The 20935-nt window shown below is 41.9% G+C and overlaps 1 non-coding gene across 1 annotated transcript in view; it reads right to left on the reverse strand.

Moving 5' to 3' along the window:
• LOC110532667 (uncharacterized) overlaps positions 1–20935 on the reverse strand; it is a 65803-nt gene that overhangs the window by 27941 nt on the left and 16927 nt on the right. The window contains exon 2 of the transcript XR_016483401.1: positions 2575–2622. This is a non-coding gene — a transcript (uncharacterized LOC110532667). The remainder of the gene's footprint in view (positions 1–2574; positions 2623–20935) is intronic.

The raw sequence follows: 20935 nt of genomic DNA on the forward strand, positions 1-20935 counted from the left end.
CTCTTGCAGATAAGCTGTCAATTATGTCTGGTAGACTATCCGTTGCCACAGACGCTTTACAGGTACTATTATACTGTCATTAACTGCTGGCTAAATTTGTCAGTGGCTGATGCCTTCAATTATGCACGACACCACAAACCACAGGACTGTAGACCTATATAATCAATGTGACCTTTGTGAGTCAATGGAGTTCATAATAATAATATTAAATATTTAAATATTAAATATTTATATAAAATAAATATATTATAAATGTAGGACCTACTACATACTAGGGATGGATTATAATACGATTATATTAACAAGGGTTATAATACGAGGTCAATCACCTGTTAATCATCATCTAATGTAGCGGTAGTGGCCTTCTTTTAGTCTTATATGAGCAGGTGAAAATGACATAACAGGGCAGATGTTTATGGTTTGTTTATGTGTAGACCGCGCCCGCCATTTCTATTACTTTTGGCAGCGATGTTTGAGGCGTTTTATAGGGCCGTAAACGCAGTAAATCAGTCCGCTTTAAACGATTGCTGTTTTTTTTACATGCTTACTGGTACGGACCGAATACTCGTAGAAGCCCTTTGCTTCCAGATAGCCTACTGTACACAATATAGGCCTATGGACGTCCTGACAATGCTTAGGCTACTTGTGTGGAGGTTGAACACCTACTGTGTATGCCGCACACAGACTTCTCCTGAGATGTATGCTATTCGTGCCCTATTATTCCTGCTAACACTGCATGCAGCTATAACCTACTGGATAGAAGCGAGGGTTGACCAGACGATTATCTTGACATACGTGGGATTTCAGTAACCCATGTATTCCCGTAGAGACGTACTTGCGATTGTTATCTATTAACACAAATTCGGTTCTACAGGGTACATATAGGCAACTAATGAGTCTTTTCCATTGCAGCCTGAAAAGAAGAGCCCCAACTGGAAGAATTCAGTTAGGTGAAAACCTCTCTCTCTCTCTCTCTCTCTCTCTCTCTCTCTCTCTCTCTCTCTCACACACACACACACACGAATAGAGTCTCCTGCCTAATATGTTTTTCTCTATCAGATTCAATCAAAACCCTGCCTTTGAGGTAACTTCTCTAAACTATGAATATTCAGGCAAAACACGTGCACTACGGGTACAAAGCGAGCGACCGCGTGACAGCGCAGATGAAATACACGTTTATTCTGTCCCCAACGATTTCTTGTGCTCGCATGCCTCGCCATTACCATACTGACCGCTCCGTAACCTCTCTTCCTGCCACTGCAGAAGTTAATGAGAAGACGGAGATGAAAAATGTTATATCCTGCATGGTGTGAATGTGACCTGTTTCAATAATCCAGAGGGGCAAACATAGGCTACTGAAATCGTGAATATATTTAATATCTAGTCTTGAAATAGAATCCAATAGAATGTTTTATTTTTTAAGTAATCAAAACAATAACATGTTCACTTAACTTGATAAAATGGTATACCTAGAATATAATCGAAAAGGTGTAGGTAGGCCTGCAAAATACGTCAGCTACCTTGGTAACCATGAGACAAGAGAAGTAGAAAACATACTCAAAATGTAAAGGACCCTTTCGTTCTCATCTTACGTTAGCATCTGCAAATCTCCGCATATTATTATAATTTTTGCACACAAACGCCCCACCCCCGCCCACGCCTTCACAGGCCCCGTGCACGCCCCCACACCCCTCTCACCCCAGCTCCAGTGTTGTGGACGCATTTTAATATTCGTTAGACAGCCTGACCTGCGTTTAAACCCTCGCGTTTGACTACTTCCAATAGTTCACTGCCAAGGATTATTGATGGGCGAAAATAAATAAATAAATTCTCCCCACAAATGGCTTTCATCTCTCATCTAGTTCAATATCTAGTTCTAATGTAGAACTACAGAAAAACGAGGGCCATAGGCGAACTAATTTGATGTTCCATTTGTTCATGGGAAAAATGGTTAACATTTGCTTTTCTGTTAAATGAAAACCTTTCAGCATGTTCTCTTTCACACACAAATGCTATGCATATCTGTAACACACGATATGCATGCAACACATGTAGGCTACAACATTGATGGTAGGATGAGAAAAGATTCGTTGTTCTTTCACTGAATAATGTTTTTTATTTTTATTTATTTAACCAGACAGACCAGTCAGTTAATTAGGAACAAATTAGTATTTACAATCACGGCCTACCCTGTCCAAACCCGGATGACACTGGGCCAATTGTGCGCTGCCCTATGACTCCCAATCACAGTGATTCAGCCTGGATTCGAACCAGAGACTGTAGTGACGCCTCTTGCACTGACATACAGTGCCTTAGACCGTTAATAAATGGACCACCGTGTGCATGGTGAGGCCCGGTGAGGCCAAACTGTGTGAAATGCAATGTTTAATAATAAACTCATTGCACAATGGAATTTGTGTGCATATGTCTAGGCTTCGATGAAACCAACTTCTTATCATGAGAGCAAATAGCTTCATAGCCATTATCAGGGAACACTGCCCTCTCTGTTGGCTCTGCGCACGGGAAAGGACAGGGCAAGTAGCCTATTTGTGTACAAAATAATAAACAACTTACTGATACATACATGCTCCCCTTCATTCCGCCTCAGTCCTCGATTGTTGTCTGCAAAATTGAAAAAATATATCAAATTAGATGATCAGTGGGAGTTAAAATGCGTAAGTATATGCGTAAGTATATATTATTCCCACCCCAAATTATTCGGAATGGTTTTAATAAAAGCTCTGAAATAGAATAGCCTATGATGCCATGAAAAACAACATACGATATTGGTAATGGAGGGCCAGGATAGCCTGCAGTATTTTCGAATTTCATAAACCACAAAATGATCCTTATTGGAGAATTATCTAATAAATTAGCAGGTTTGAAATAGCTAAACACTTGTTAATTTGTCATCGAAAATCAATTGACAAAAATCAAGTCATACGACACAAATCCCCATTTCTAACGACATCACTCTTTTCCCTGAAGTTCTAAATGTATTTGGAAAATACAAACCACATTTAACTTTCCCCATTAAGGAACAATGTTCATGTCCTTGAATTTGGGGACCCTATTAGATTTTTTTAAATTCAATTCAGTCTGGTACAATCCAAGATGGCGTAGCAGTCAGACGTCTTTTGTCCTCGTCTTGTCGTCTTGTCGTGTCCACTTGTATATATATTTTTATGCGCATATCTTTTTTACATTTTTTTCTAAACCTTAACTTCAAAACACTCTCCTGCAACTTGCCTCACCCAATGTGGTGCGGATATGTTTTTTTCTAAAGTAGTTGTATTCACCTCGAATCCGGAATCCCCCAACAGAAGCTATCCAGCTCACTAGCTAATAGCTAGTAGTCAGCTAACCACTGCTAGCGGTCATCAGCTAACAGTTTAGCTCGGAAAGCTCTCGCCAGTTTGTACAAAGCGACTCAAACCAGAGCATACGGACCTATTTTCTCTCCATATCCCCGGACTCCTACCGCAAGCTCTGGACATTTTCACCTGGATCATCGCAGCTAGCTAGCCGAGTGTCTACTGGCTAACGTCGGTCCCAGAGCAAGCACCAATTAGCCTGGAGCTTAGCTGCGGCCTGCTAGCTGTCTAGAGCATATTGGACTGTTAGCTATATAGATCCATCGGCCAATTTCTTGGGCCACTATATCTATTTTGCCAATTGGACTTGGACCTCTCTGCTACTCGGAACCCTACTAATCCATCACGACTGGTCTATTGACATCACCGCACGCGGAGGCTAAAACAGACTTTCCTCCATCGAGATGTTGCTGTAAGGCCCTTCTGCTATCTTGCTAGCCCCGGCCTGCTAGCTGTCTGAATCGCCGTGTCTCCAGCCAACCCAACCACTCACTGGATCCCTATTGATCACCCGGCTACGCATGCCTCTCCCTAATATCAATATGCCTTGTCCATTACTGTCCTGGTTAGTGAATATTGTCTTATTTCACTGTAGAGCCTCTAGCCCTGCTCAATATGCCTTAACCTACCATTTACTTCCACCTCCCACATATGCGGTGACATCACCAGGTTTAAACGTCTCTAGAGACAATATCTCTCTCATCATTACTCAATGCCTAGGTCTACCTCCAATGTACTCACATCCTACCATACCACTGTCTGTACATTATGCCTTGAATCTATTCTCTCACGCCCAGAAATCTGCTCCTTTTACTCTCTGCTCTGAACGCACTAGACGACCAGTCCTGATAGCCTTTAGCCATACCCTCATAATACTCCTCCTCTGGTCCTCTGGTGATGTAGAGGTTAAACCAGGACCTGCAGTGCCTAGCTCCACTCCTACTCCCCAGGTGCTCTCATTTGTTGACTTCTGTAACCGAAAAAGCCTTGGTTTCATGCATGTTAACATTAGAAGCCTCCTCCCTAAATGTATTTTATTCACTGCTTTAGCACAATGCCAACCCGGATGTCCTAGCCATGTCTGAATCCTGGCTTAGGAAGTCCACCAAAATCCCTGAAATTTCCATCCCTAACTATAACATTTTCCGACAAGATAGAACTGCAAAGCAGAGTTCTGTCTTACTATCCAGGTCTGTACCCAAACAATTCGAGCTTCTACTTTTAAAAATTAATCTTTCCATAAACAAGTCTCTCACCGTTGCCACTTGCTATAGACCACCCTCTGCCCCAGCTGTGCTCTGGACACCATATTTGAATTGATTGCCCCCCATCTATCTTCAGAGCTCGTGCTGCTAGGTGACCTAAACTGTGACATGCTTAACACCCCAGCCATCCTACAATCTAAGTTTGATGCCCTCAATCTCACACAAATTATCAATAAACCCACCAGGTACAACCCCAAATCCGTAAACACGGGCACCTTCATAGATATCATCCAAACCAACTTGCCCTCCAAATACACCTCTGCTGTACTCAACCAAGATCTCAGTGATCACTGCTTCATTGCCTGCATCCGTAATGGGTCTGCAATTTAACGACCACCCCTCATCACTGTCAAACACTCCCTAAAACACTTCAGCGAGCAGGCCTTTCTAATCGACCTGGCCCGGGTATCCTGGAAGGATATTGAACTCATCCCGTCAGTAGAGGATGCCTGGTTATTCTTTAAAAGTGCCTTTCACTATCTTAAATAAGCATGCCCGATTCAAAAAATGTAGAACCAGGAATAGATATAGCCCTTGGTTCTCTCCAGACCTGACTGCTCTTGACCAGCACAAAAACATCCTGTGGCATTCTGCATTAGCATCGAACAGCCCCCGTGATATGCAACTTGTCAGGGAAGTTAGGAACAAATATACACAGGCAGTTAGGAAAGCTAAGGCTAGCTTTTTCAAGCAGAAATTTGCATCCTATAGCACAAACTCAAAAAAGTTCTGGGACACTGTAAAGTCCATGGAGAATAAGAGCACCTCCTCCCAGCTGCCCACTGCACTGAGGCTAGGAAACAATGTCACCACCAATAAATCCACTATAATTGAGAATTTCAATAAGCATTTTTCTACAGCTGGCCATGCTTTCCACCTGGTTACCCTTACCCCGATCAACAGCCCTCCACCCGCCACAGCAACTCGCCCAAGGCTCCCCACTTCTCCTTCACCCAAATCCAGATAGCTGATGTTCTGAAAGAGGTGCAAAATCTGACCCCTACAAATCAGCCGGGCAAGACAATCTGGACCCTCTTTCTAAAATTATCTGCCGAAATTGTTGCAACCCCTATTACTAGCCTGTTCAACCTCTCTTTCGTATCGTCTGAGATTCCCAAAGATTGGAAAACTGCTACAGACCTATATCTATCCTACCTCGAAAGCCAAGTTAACAAACGGATTACCGACCATTTCGAATCCCACCGTACCTTCTCCGCTATACAATCTGGTTTCAGAGCTGGTAATGGGTGCAACTCAGCCACGCTCAAGGTCCTAAACGACATCATAACCGCAATCGATAAGAGCCATTACTGTGCAGCCCTATTCATCGACCTGGCCAAGGGATTCAACTTTTTTGTCAATCACCACATTCTTATTGGCAGACTCGACAGCCTTGGATTCTCAAATGATTGCCTCGCCCGGTTCACCAACTACTTCTCTGATAGAGTTCAGTGTGTCAAATTGGAGGGCCTGTTGTCCGGACCTCTGGCAGTCTCTATGGGGGTGCCACAGGGTTCAATTGGAGGGCCGACTCTTCTCTGGAACATCAATGATGTCGCTCTTGCTGCTGGTGATTCTTTGATCCACCTCTACGCAGGAGACACCATTCTGTATACCTCTGGCCCTTCTTTGGACACTGTGTTAACTAACCTCCAGGTGAGCTTCAATGCCATACAACTCTTCTTCCGTGGCCTCCAACTGCTCTTAAATGCAAGTAAAACTAAATGCATGCACTTCAACCGATCACTGCCCGCACCTGCCCGTCCGTCCAGCATGCCTACTCTGGACGGTTCTGACTTAGAATATGTGGACAACTACAAATACCTAGGTGTCTGGTTAGACTGTAAACTCTCCTTCCAGACTCACATTAAACATCTCCAATCGAAAAGGAAATCTAGAATCAGCTTCCTATTTCGCAAACAAAGCATCCTTCACTCATGCTGCCAAACATACCCTCGTAAAACTGACCATCCTACCGATCCTCGATTTCGGCGATGTCATTTACAAAATAGCCTCCAATACTCTACTCAACAAATTGGATGCAGTCTATCACAGTGCAATCCGTTTTGTCACCAAAGCCCCATATACTACCCACCACTGCAACCTGTACCCTCTCGTTGGCTGGCCCTCGCTTCATACTCGTCACCAAACCCACTGGCTCCAGGTCATCTACAAGTCTCTGCTAGGTAAAGCCCCGCCTTATCTCAGCTCACTGGTCACCATAGCAGCACCCACCTGTAGCACGCACTCCAGCAGGTACAGTGCCTTGCGAAAATATTCGGCCCCCTTGAACTTTGCGACCTTTTGCCACATTTCAGGCTTCAAACATAAAGATATAAAACTGTATTTTTTTGTGAAGAATCAACAACAAGTGGGACACAATCATGAAGTGGAACGACATTTATTGGATATTTCAAACTTTTTTAACAAATCAAAAACTGAAAAATTGGGCGTGCAAAATTATTCAGCCCCTTTACTTTCAGTGCAGCAAACTCTCTCCAGAAGTTCAGTGAGGATCTCTGAATGATCCAATGTTGACCTAAATGACTAATGATGATAAATACAATCCACCTGTGTGTAATCAAGTCTCCGTATAAATGCACCTGCACTGTGATAGTCTCAGAGGTCCGTTAAAAGCGCAGAGAGCATCATGAAGAACAAGGAACACACCAGGCAGGTCCGAGATACTGTTGTGAAGAAGTTTAAAGCCGGATTTGGATACAAAAAGATTTCCCAAGCTTTAAACATCCCAAGGAGCACTGTGCAAGCGATAATATTGAAATGGAAGTATCAGACCACTGCAAATCTATCAAGACCTGGCCGTCCGTCTAAACTTTCAGCTCATACAAGGAGAAGACTGATCAGAGATGCAGCCAAGAGGCCCATGATCACTCTGGATGAACTGCAGAGATCTACAGCTGAGGTGGGAGACTCTGTCCATAGGACAACAATCAGTCGTATATTGCACAAATCTGGCCTTTATGGAAGAGTGGCAAGAAGAAAGACATTTCTTAAAGATATCCATAAAAAGTGTTTGCCACAAGCCACCTGGGAGACACACCAAACATGTGGAAGAAGGTGCTCTGGTCAGATGAAACCAAAATTGAACTTTTTGGCAACAATGCAAAACGTTATGTTTGGCGTAAAAGCAACACAGCTGAACACACCATCCCCACTGTCAAACATGGTGGTGGCAGCATCATGGTTTGGGCCTGCTTTTCTTCAGCAGGGACAGGGAAGATGGTTAACATTGATGGGAAGATGGATGGAGCCAAATACAGGACCATTCTGGAAGAAAACCTGATGGAGTCTGCAAAAGACCTGAGACTGGGATGGAGATTTGTCTTCCAACAAGACAATGATCCAAAACATAAAGCAAAATCTACAATGGAATGGTTCAAAAATAAACATATCCAGGTGTTAGAATGGCCAAGTCAAAGTCCAGACCTGAATCCAATCGAGAATCTGTGGAAAGAACTGAAAACTGCTGTTCACAAATGCTCTCCATCCAACCTCACTGAGCTCGAGCTGTTTTGCAAGGAGGAATGGGAAAAAAATTCAGTCTCTCGATGTGCAAAACTGATAGAGACATACCCCGAGCGCCTTACAGCTGTAATCGCAGCAAAAGGTGGCGCTACAAAGTATTAACTTAAGGGGGCTGAATAATTTTGCACGCCCAATTTTTCAGTTTTTGATTTGTTAAAAAAGTTTGAAATATCCAATAAATGTCGTTCCACTTCATGATTGTGTCCCACTTGTTGTTGATTCTTCACAAAAAAAATACAGTTTTATATCTTTATGTTTGAAGCCTGAAATGTGGCAAAAGGTCGCAAAGTTCAAGGGGGCCGAATACTTTCGCAAGGCACTGTATATCTCACTGGTCACCCCCAAAGCCAATTCTTCCTGTGGCCACCTTCCAGTTCTCTGCTGCCAATGACTGGAACAAACTGCAAAAATCTCTGAAGCTGGAGACTCTTACCTCCCTCACTAGCTTTAGCACCAGCTGTCAGAGCAGCTCACAGATCACTGCACCTGTACATAGGTCATCTGTAAATAGCCCATCCAATCTACCTCATCCCCATACTGTATTTATTTATTTATCTTTCTCTTTGCACCCTGGTATCTCTACTTGCACATTCATCTTCTGCACATTCTACCATTCCAGTGTTTAATTGCCATATTGTAATTACTTCGCCACTATGGCCTATTTATTGCCTTACAACACAGAGTTACACATGGAATAAACAAATATACAATCAATAATACAGTAGAAAAGTCAATACAGCATGTGCAAATGAGGAAGGATACGGGAGGTATCCTTCCTCATTTGCACATGCTGTATTGACTTTTCTACTGTATTATTGATTGTATATTTGTTTATTCCATGTGTAACTCTGTGTTGTATGTGTCTAACTGCTTTTCTTTATCTTGGCCAGGTTGCAGTTGCAAATGAGAACTTGTTCTCAACTAGCCTACCTGGTTAAATAAAGGTGAAATAAAAAATAAATACATAAAAATGACAACGGTAGCCCCTATCTGCAAAAGCAGGGTGTCTGTGGAAAGCTTCGTGTCTTGGCTATTAATCTTTGCCTTAAAATCGTTTGTGTCATTTACTGCCATATATGGGCATACGAATGTATAGAGTCAGGCCGAGCCGATTGCCTAATTTCAAGATGCCTGCTACCTACATTCCGGTTTATGTTGTGAAGCATATACGAAATAAACACGGAATAAGTCGATACACACCGAAAGCCGGGACTCCACAGATCATGAGGATGTCTTATTTGTCTGTCAGTGACCTACCGTTATTGATCACCAACCCCGAGAGTCAAAATGTTTATTTAACGCAACGTTTTCACCAAACATCTACAAGGTAAGCTTCCATTTGGTCTGTGTTTGAGCTATAGATACATGGGGAGGTATGAAATTAATCCTTAGGTTGGTAGGAACAAATCTAATCTATTGCCAATGCTATCTGATGATGTATGACTTAATGGAAACATTTAATGTCCACAGAGTGACTATATCTTTGCGCATTAAAAATATGACGTTACACAGGGGATTGGCTACTATGGCACCTGACAGTCTTGTAACCAATGGGATAAGCTTTCCAGGGATATGCAGGTGACCTAGGTGGGACAATGCAAGGCCTAGAACCTTTTATGTGTAATGCGTATTGCGAACTATCGCTACCTGGCTCAGAGACGAGACGCATCGAGCAGGTTACACTACATTGTAAACCGATTTCATCGCTTTAGTATGAAAGCTGGTTTTCTCAAAGGGGGAAAATGTAAAAACGAAGAGTATCGAACAGGAAGCTAAAAATAAGGCAGCTATGAATAAGTACACCGACATAGAAGCTTTGAATAAAATACCTGTCAGACTTGGATAAGTGAAGCGATTTGGATAACGAGGATTTCGACTCGGCCGATGAGGACTACCTTCTAGAAGGATTGGATCCACTTTTAGATCTGTTAGTACATTATTTTCATGACTTTATATAACTAATTTACTATATGTATTTCGTTTTTATGAGTTGTCTGCTTTTTGTGCTTTGGATTAAGTTTACATTGGCCTATGTAACAAGTCATTTCAATGTTATATAATGCCAATGTAGTTGTCTATTTTTCATATTAGTTCACTGTTTGCTGTTCCTTGTAACTTTGGAGAGGCCACTTTGGAGAGGCCACTAAACTCTCATGGCCACTGTTTATTTGTGGTTCTCACCTTTGCCTTTGTGTGTGTGTGCTTCACACCTTCTATGTGAGTCACTGTACAGGTAAAGTTTAGGCTTGGTGTTTTTACTTTACAGTAATGTTGTTTTGTAAATTTAGTCAACTGTAATTCTGTGTGTCTTACAACAGTATATACCTTTATTTTATTCACAACATAGTGGAGTGGAGGATGCAGATTATTTGGATGATGAAGTTTGGGAGCCACCCCTCCCCAGCTAGCTCCCCCGCCGGTCAAGGTCTTCATCCCCCACTGCTATGTCAATCACCCTGATGGTCTGATGGTTCTACATCCACTTTTCATAGACCTCTTGAAAAAGAAAATGGGGGCTTGTGGCACCATTCGTACTAACATAATTGGTTTCCCCAAGACCAAGGTAAATTACACGACAAAGACAGCGGAGAGGGGGACCATACGTTGGATCAGGACTAACAAGCTGCTTTTTGTGAAATGGAAGGACACTAGGGAATATAACGACCAATAACGACCATGTCTCAAGGAGGGTGAAAAAAGGTCTCCTGTTTCTGTGAAGGACTACAATGCCAGCATTGGGGGTGTCGACCTATCTGATGCTCTGCTAGGCTACTAACAGGTCCTCCACAAGACCAGTAAGTGGTATTACTTTTTTTACCATTTTGTGGACATTGATACAGTAAATTATGACATTTTCTACAAGCAGAAGGTCAAACCCCTCTCCCAGTTGGCCTTCCGAGAGCAGCTGATGTTGGAATTGTCTGAATTGGGGGACCAAAGCAACCTCACAACCATCACAAGACCCCCCACTCAAGGTGAGCGTAGCGTAGCTATCCAAAAGACATGCCAAAAGACAAAATGAAGAACTGCAAGCATTGCACAAAACACAGGGGGGAAATGCCAGATCTTCTGTCCGTAATTCCAGTTCGCTTTTTTTCCTGGCAAAGAGGGACTGCTTCAAAGACTATGACGACATGCACGAGCTATGGTGAAATCTAATCATCTACACCTAGGATGTAAAACAAACACAAATTCCATTTGTAAATAGTTAAGCTTATTTCTATTTTTGCACTTTTTTTAGTGAAGTACACGTTTGTGTTTGAAAATACATTTTCTAATTTGATGTACAGTACCAGTCGGGTTTGGACACAGCCTACTTATTCAAGGGTTTTTCTTGATTTTTTTTACTATTTTCTACATTGTAAAATAATAGTGAATACATCGGAACTATGAAATAACACATATGGAATCATGTACTAACCAAAAAAAGTGTAACAGTCTTGAAGGAGTTCCCACATATGCTGAGCACTTTTTGGCTGCTTTTCATTAACTCTGCGGTCCAACTCATCACAATCCATCTCAATTGGGTTGAGGTCAGGTGATTGTGGAGGCCAGGTCATCTGATGCAGCACTCTCCTTGGTCAAATAGCCCTTACATAGCCTGGAAGTGTGTTTTGGTTCATTGTCCTGTTGAAAAAATGATAATCCCACTAAGCGCAAACCAGATGAGCTGGCTAGTGCTTCAGAATGCTGTGGTAGCCATGCTGGTTAAGTGTACTTTGAATTTTAATGAAATCACTGACAGTGTCACCAACAAAGAACCCCTACACCATAACACCTCCTCCTCCATGCTTCACGGTGGGAACAACACATGCGGAGAACATCCGTTCACCTACTCTGCATCTCACAAAGACAGCGGTTGGAAACAAAAATCTCAAATTTGGACTCATCAGACCAATGGACAGATTTCCACTGGTCTAATGTCTATTGCCTGTGTTTCTTGGCCCAATAAAGTCTCTTCTTCTTATTGGTGTCCTTTTAGTAGTGATTTCTTCGCAGCAATTTGACCACGAAGGCCTGATTCACACGGCCTCCTCTGAACAGTTGATGTTAAAAAAATATAATAATAAAGGGGATACCTAGTCAGTTGTACAACAATGCATTCAACTGAAATGTGTCTTCTGCATTTAACCCAATCCCTCTGAATCAGAGAGGTGCAGGGGGCTGCCTTAATCAACATCCAACATCCACGTCATCGGCACCCGACTTGAACTCAGTAAAGCATTTATTTGGGCTGCAATCTGAGGTGCAGTTTACTCTAATGAACTTATCCTCTGCAGCAGAGGTAACTCTGGGTCTTCCTTTCCTATGGCGGTCCTCATGAGAGCCAGTTTCATTCATTCATTCAAAGTTCTTGAAATGTTCCGTATTGACTGACCTTCATGTCTAAAAGTAATGATGGACTGTCGTTTCTCTTTCCTTATTTAAGCTGTTCTAGCCATAATATGGACTTGGTCCTTACCTTGTCACAACAGATTGGCTCAAACGCATTAAGAAGGAAAGAAATTCCAAAAATTAGCTTTTAACAAGGCACACCTGTTAATTGAAATGCATTTCAGGTGACTATCTCATGAAGTTGGTTGAGAGAATGCCAAGAGTGTACAAAGCTGTCATCAAGGCAAAGGGTGTCTACTTTGAACAATCTAAAATCTATTTTTGATTTGTTTAAGACTTTTGGTTACTACATCATTTCATATGTGTTAGTTCATAGTTGTGATGTCTTCACTATTATTCTACAATGTAGATAATTGTAAAAAATAAAGAGAAACCCTTGAATGAGTAGGTGTATCCAAACTTTTGACTGGTACTGTACATCTGTTGCTTTTCTATTGTTTTTGTAAACAGGTCATTTCTATGTGGGACCAATACATTGGATTTTTTTTTTTTATGTTTTAAAAATTATTTATTTATTTATGTCTAGGTTAAATGTTCAGGCACTTTGGAGAGGTTTAAAAAGCACTTGGATATCCCCTGTATGTCCCCAGACACCACCACAATGTTTGAGAGAGGTTGATATGGTAGAAATGGTTTTTATACTGAATAAATAGCATTTAGGGATTGCAAATATGTAATAGCACTGAAATGATCTAATTTACAGACATGCCACTTTAGAGAGGTTTAGGGACACTTGTAAATGTGCTGTGACCACACCTGACACCACTTACTAAAACATCTGCCCATTTCTAGTTGTTAGGTCTATCAACTCCATTTTGTTTCCTGATATTGTTCACATGTTGTAGAAGCCATCTGATGTGTTTCCAGATCTGGGCATCAATAATTCACTTATAGCTTGTCAATGAAAGAATACTTTAAATAAACAATGGTTATTTTGTGTGTGCTTGATCTTGTGTATTCTGAACTACGTAACTCCAATCTATTTTCTGATGATTTCCTTATCTCCCAGATGTCTTCTTTCCAAACATACCAAGTTTTGGCATGTCAGAATCATGTAATTACACATGAATAGCAGTTACTTTTGGGTATGTCTATTTAGGCGGGAAACAAAATTTTGCCATTACATTAAGAGGATAACCCCCGCAACAACTGCTCCCCGGGTGCCAATGTCATAGACGTCGATTAAGTCAGCTCCCACACCTCTCTGGGAAGACACGTTTCAGTTGAATGCATTCAGTTGAACAACTGACTAGGCATCCCTTTCCTTCTCTATTGTGTTTTATGCAATCTCATCTCATAAAGAAATTATTTTCATAAAGGGAAATTAATATAATCTGAATACATTACAATATAATAAACCATTCAGTCTACAAACAAATGCATAAGCTTAAAAAGCATAATAGAGTTTTCTGTTCATCTAAAAATGTTTGGGCTTCTGGAGGTGGGTCCCTCTACCAACAATTAGGCAATGTTCTCATTGCCAGGTAACACTCTCTCATGATCTAGACAAGACAGTGGCTTTCTTATTGGATGATTATTTGCCAACCATGGGAATACCATGGCTCGATTACAGTCAACAAGATTAGAAAAAGTCAAGAGGAAGACATATCGAGCTTAAGAACAGTGGAGAACTTAGCCACCCCAATGCACTATAATGCAGGCGAATCCCCTCTATAACAGCATTTCCCAAACTTGGTCCTGAGGCCCACCCTGGGTGCACCTTTTGGGATTTGCCCTAGGACTACACAGCTGATTCAAATAACCAACTCATCATTAAGCTTTGATTATTTGAATCAACTGTGTAGTACTTGGGCAAAAATCAAAACGTGCACTCATGAGAGGCCCCAGGACCGAGTTTGGGATACCCTGCTCTATAGCATCATTATTCTCTATTTGGAGGGGGAGCATGTTTAATAGCACCCCCTATTGACTGTGTATCATTGCTTTCCACTCTCTTCATCTAACAGGAAGTAAGGGGTTAAAACTCAACATCAAATAAAAATGTACAGTGCCTTGCGAAAGTATTCGGCCCCCTTGAACTTTGCGACCTTTTGCCACATTTCAGGCTTCAAACATAAAGATATAAAACTGTATTTTTTTGTGAAGAATCAACAACAAGTGGGACACAATCATGAAGTGGAACGACATTTATTGGATATTTCAAACTTTTTTAACAAAAAAAAAAAAATTGGGCGTGCAAAATTATTCAGCCCCTTTACTTTCAGTGCAGAAAACTCTCTCCAGAAGTTCAGTGAGGATCTCTGAATGATCCAATGTTAACCTAAATGACTAATGATGATAAATACAATCCACCTGTGTGTAATCAAGTCTCCGTATAAATGCACCTGCACTGTGATGGTCTCAGAGGTCCGTTAAAAGCGCAGAGAGCATCATGAAGAACAAGGAACACACCAGGCAGGTCCGAGATACTGTTGTGAAGAAGTTTAAAGCCGGATTTGGATACAAAAAGATTTCCCAAGCTTTAAACATCCCAAGGAACACTGTGCAAGCGATAATATTGAAATGGAAGGAGTATCAGACCACTGCAAATCTACCAAGACCTGGCCGTCCCTCTAAACTTTCAGCTCATACAAGGAGAAGACTGATCAGAGATGCAGCCAAGAGGCCCATGATCACTCTGGATGAACTGCAGAGATCTACAGCTGAGGTGGGAGACTCTGTCCATAGGACAACAATCAGTCGTATATTGCACAAATCTGGCCTTTATGGAAGAGTGGCAAGAAAGCCATTTCTTAAAGACATCCATAAAAAGTGTTGTTTAAAGTTTGCCACAAGCCACCTGGGAGACACACCAAACATGTGGAAGAAGGTGCTCTGGTCAGATGAAACCAAAATTGAACTTTTTGGCAACAATGCAAGACGTTATGTTTGGCGTAAAAGCAACACAGCTCATCACCCTGAACACACCATCCCCACTGTCAAACATGGTGGTGGCAGCATCATGGTTTGGGCCTGCTTTTCTTCAGCAGGGACAGGGAAGATGGTTAAAATTGATGGAAAGATGGATGGAGCCAAATACAGGACCATTCTGGAAGAAAACCTGATGGAGTCTGCAAAAGACCTGAGACTGGGACGGAGATTTGTCTTCCAACAAGACAATGATCCAAAACATAAAGCAAAATCTACAATGGAATGGTTCAAAAATAAACATATCCAGGTGTTAGAATGGCCAAGTCAAAGTCCAGACCTGAATCCAATCGAGAATCTGTGGAAAGAACTGAAAACTGCTGTTCACAAATACTCTCCATCCAACCTCACTGAGCTTGAGCTGTTTTGCAAGGAGGAATGGGAAAAAATGTCAGTCTCTCGATGTGCAAAACTGATAGAGACATACCCCAAGCGACTTACAGCTGTAATCGCAGCAAACGGTGGCGCTACAAAGTATTAACTTAAAGGGGCTGAATAATTTTGCACCCCCAATTTTTCAGTTTTTGATTTGTTAAAAAAGTTTGAAATATCCAATAAATGTCGTTCCACTTCATGATTGTGTCCCACTTGTTGTTGATTCTTCACAAAAAAATACAGTTTTATATCTTTATGTTTGAAGCCTGAAATGTGGCAAAAGGTCGCAAAGTTCAAGGGGGCCGAATACTTTCGCAAGGCACTGTATTTGTCACATGTGCCGATACAACCTTACAGTGAAATGCTTACTTACAAGCCTTTAACCATCAATACTTCAAAACATTTTTAAAAAAAGTGTAAGGTAAAAAATAGATAAATAAAAGTAACAAATAATTAAATAGCAGCAGTAAAATAACAAGCGAGGCTATATACAGGGGGTGGGTAATTGAGGTAATATGTTAAAGTGACTATGAGTTAAAGTGACTATGCATAGATTATAAACAGAGAGTAGCAGCAGCGTAAAAGAGGGGTCTGGGTAGCCCTTTGATTAGCTGTTCAGGAACGTGAACCCATCAACTCACTACATCATTAGACCGCTGAGTTCCTCCCTGGCCCTTCTGGGAACTGACCAGGAAAACCTCTGGGCCATAATTACAAGGTACTACAAGGGGTCCAGAGTTCATGGGCAGGTCACACGAACAAAACACTCAGGTCAACACAGGATCTTACTGACAAAGGAACTTAACAAAATCAACCACATAACTTTCCCAAATTAACAGAGGCAGAACAAATCAAATCAAACTTTATTTGTCACCTGTGCTGAATACAACATGAGTAGACCTTACCGTGAAATGCTTCCTTTACAAGCCCTTAACCAACAGCACAGTTCAAGAAAGAGTCTCTGACCTCCTCCCTATAGGCTGTCTCATCGATCCTCGACTCGTCATTTACAAAATAGCTTCCAATAGTCTACTCAGCAAACTGGATGCAGTCTATCACAGTGCCATCCGTTTTGTCACCAAAACCCCTTATACCACCTACCACTGCGACCTATATGGTCTAGTCGTCTGGCCCTCGCTACATATTCGTCGCCAGACCCACTGGCTCCAGGTCATCTATAAGTCTATGCTAGGTAAAGCTCCGCCTTATCTCAGCTCACTGGTCACGATAACAACACCCACCCGTAGCACGCGCTCCAGCATGTAGATCTCACTGGTCGTCCCCAAAGCCAACACCTCCTTTGGCCGCCTTTCCTTCCGGTTCTCTGCTGCCAATGACTGGAACGAATTGCAAAAATCACTGAAGCTGGAGACTTATATCTCCCTCACTAACTTTAAACATCAGCTATCTGAGCAGCTAACCGATCGCTGCAGCTGTACATAGCCCATCTGTAAATAACCCACCGAATCTACCTACCTCATCCCCATATTGCTTTTATTTACTTTTCTGCTCTTTTGCACACAAGTATTTCTACATGCACATCATCATCTGCTCATATATCACTCCAGTGTTAATTTGCTAAACTGGAATTACTTCGCTACAATGGCCTATTTATTGCCTTACCTCCTTACGCCATTTGCACACACTGTATATAGACTTTTTTTTCTATTGTGTTATTGACTGTACGCTTGTTTATTCCATGTGTAACTCTGTATTGTTGTTTGTGTCGCACTGCTTTGCTTTATCTTGGCCAGGTCGCAGTTGTAAATGAGAACTTGTTCTCAACTAGCTTATCTGGTTAAATAAAGGTGAGATAAAAAAAATGTTTAAAAAAAATTGTTGTCGGTGATCAGGTGTCGTCAACAAACTTAATGATAGTGTTGGAGTCGTGTTTGGCCACACAGTCATGGGTGAATAGGGAGTACAGGAGGGGACTAAGCACACACCCCTGAGGGGCCCCTGTGTTGAGGATCAGTGTGGCAGATGTGTTGTTGCCTACCCTCCGCACCTGGGGGCGGCCCATCAGGAAGTCCAGGATCCAGTTGCAGAGGGAGGTGTTAAGTTCCAGGGTCCTTAGCTTAGTGATGAGCTTTGTGGGCACTATGGTGTTGAATGCTGATGCTGTAGTCAATGAAAAGCATTCTCACATAGGTGTTCCTTTTGTCCAGGTGGGAAAGGGCAGTGTGGAGTGCGATTGAGATTGCGTCATCTGTGGATCTATAGGGGCGGTATGCGAATTGGAGTGGGTCTTAGAGTTTCTGGGACGATGCTGTTGATGTGAGCCATGACCAGCCTTTAAAGCACTTCATGGTTACAGACGTGAGTGCTACGGACATAAACGCAGCGGACAAAAATACCCCTAGAAAATGTTCCTATTCATGAAAATCACAAATTAAATATATTGAGACACAGCTTAGGCTTTTGTTAATCACACTGCCATCTCAGATTTTCAAATATGCGTTACATATTTGTGTAAGTTTATCATGGCATAATGCTATGCTAGGCTCTGCTGGCAGCAGGCAACATTTTCACAAAAATAAGAAAAGCAATCAAATTAAATAATTTACCTTTGAAGAACTTCAGATGCTTTCACTCAGGAGACTCCCAGTTAGATAGCAAATGTTCCTTTTTTCCAAAAATATTATTTTTGTAGGCGAAATAGCTCCCGTTTGTTCATCATGCTTGGCTGAGAAATCGACCGGAAAATGCTATCACTACAACGCCAAACTTTTTTCCAAATTAGCTCCATAATATCGACAGAAACATGGCAAACGTTGTTTAGAATCAATCCTCAAGGTGTTTTTAACATACATATTCGATAATATATCCGTCGAGGCAATTGGTTTCTCGTAAGAAGCGATTGGAAAAATGGCTACCTCAGTATTTTACGCAAGATTTTCTGCGGGAGACATCATGTGACCACTTGCTAAATGTGGTCCCTTATGGCTATTCTTCAACAGAAATGCGTAAAAAGACGTCACAATGCTGTAGACACCCTGGGGAATACGTAGAAAACGTAAGCTCATTCGTAGCTCATTCACAGCCATATAAGGAGTCATTGGCATGAGGCGGTTTCAAAAAATGTGGCACTTCCTAATTTGATTTTTATCTGGGTTTCGCCTGTAACATCAGTTCTGTTGCACTCACAGACAATATCTTTGCAGTTTTGGAAACGTCAGAGTGTTTTCTATCCAAAGCTGTCAATTATATGCATAGTCGAGCATCTTTTCGTGACAAAATATATTGTTTAAAACGGGAACGTTTTTTTCCAAAAATTAAAATACTGCCCCCTAGTCGTAAAAGGTTAACAGTTGGTCCGTGCATGCTTTGAGTACACATCCTGGTAATCCGTCTGGCCCCTCGGCTTTGTGAATATTGACCTGTTGAAAGGTCTTACTCACATTGGCTACCGAGAGTGTTATCACACAATCGTCCAGAACAGCTGGAACTCTCAAGCATGCTTCAGTGTTGCTTGCCTCGAAGTGAGCATAAAAGGCATTTAGCTCGTCTGGTAGGCTCGTGCCACTGGGCAGCTCGTGGCTGGGTTTCCCATGTGTAGTCCGTAATAGTTTTCAAGCCCTGCCATATCCAACGAGCATCAGAGCCGGTGTAGTAGGTTTAGTGTCTCACTCCTTGAAAGTTTCAGCTCCAGCCTTTAGCTCGATGGGGATGTAGCCTGTAATCCATGGCTTCTGGTTGGGATATGTACGTACGGTCACTGTGGGGACGACGTTGTCAACACACTTATTGATGAAGACGATGACTGAGGTGGTGTACTCCTCAATGTCATTTGATGAATCCCAGAACATATTCCGGTCTGTGCTAGCAAAACAGTCCTGTAATGTAGCATCCATGTTATCTGACCACTTCCGTATTGGGCGAGTCACTGGAACTTCCTGCTTTAGTCTTTGCTTGTAAGCAGGAATCGGGAGGACAGAATTATTGTCAGATTTACCAAATGGAGGCCGGGGGAGAGATTTGTATGCATCTCTTTGTGTGGAGTAAAAGTGGTCTAGAGTTTTTTCCCCCTCTGGTTGCACATGTGACATGCTGGTAGAAATGAGGTAAAATGGATTTAAGTTTGCCTGCATTAAAGTCCCCGGCCACTAGGAGCACCGCTTCTGGATGAGCATTTTCTTGTTTGCTTATGGTCTTGTACAAATGGTTGAGTGCGGTCTAGTGCCAGCAACGGTTTGTGGTGGTAAATAGACGGCTACGAATAATATCGATGAGAACACTTTTGGTAGATAGTGTGGTCTACAGCTTATCATAAGGTACACATGGTTAGTAGATGTTAATGTGAGTGTAGCGAAATGCTTGTGCTTCTAGTTCTGACCGTGCAGTAATATCTAACAAGAAGTCTAACAATTTCACAACAACTACCTTATACACACAAGTGTAAAGGAATGAATAAGTACATATGTACATATAAATATATGGATGAACGATGGCCCAACGGCTTAGGCAAGATGCAAAAGATTGTATAGAGTACAGTATATACATATGAGATAAACAATGTTGGGTATGTAAACATTATATAAAGTGGCATTTATTTAAAGTGACTAGTGATACATTTATTACATCCAATTTTTAATTATTAAAGTGGCTAGAGATTTGAATCAGTATGTTTGCAGCAGCCACTCAATGTTGGTGATGGCTATTTAACAGTCAGATGGCCTTGAGATAGAAGCTGTTTTACCGTCTCTCGATCCCAGCTTTGATGCACCTGTACTGACCTCGCCTTCTGGATGATAACAGGGTGAACAGGCAATGGCTCACCTGGTTGTTGTCCTTGATTATATTTTTGTCCTTCCAGTGACATTGGGTGGTGTAGGTGTCCTGGAGGGCAGGTAGTTTGCCACCGGTGATGTGTTGTGAAGAACTCACTACCCTCTGGAGAGCCTTACGGTTGTGGGCGGAGCAGTTGCCATACCAGACGGTGCTACAGTCGGACAGGATGCTCTCGATTGTGCATCTGTAGAAGTTTGTGAGGGTTTTAGGTGACATGCCAAATTTCTTCAGCCTCCTGAGGTTTAAAGAGACGCTGTTGCA

This window comes from Oncorhynchus mykiss, chromosome 9 (genome assembly GCF_057628025.1).
Source record: "Oncorhynchus mykiss isolate SJ-2025 chromosome 9, ASM5762802v1, whole genome shotgun sequence".
Taxonomy (NCBI): domain Eukaryota; kingdom Metazoa; phylum Chordata; class Actinopteri; order Salmoniformes; family Salmonidae; genus Oncorhynchus; species Oncorhynchus mykiss.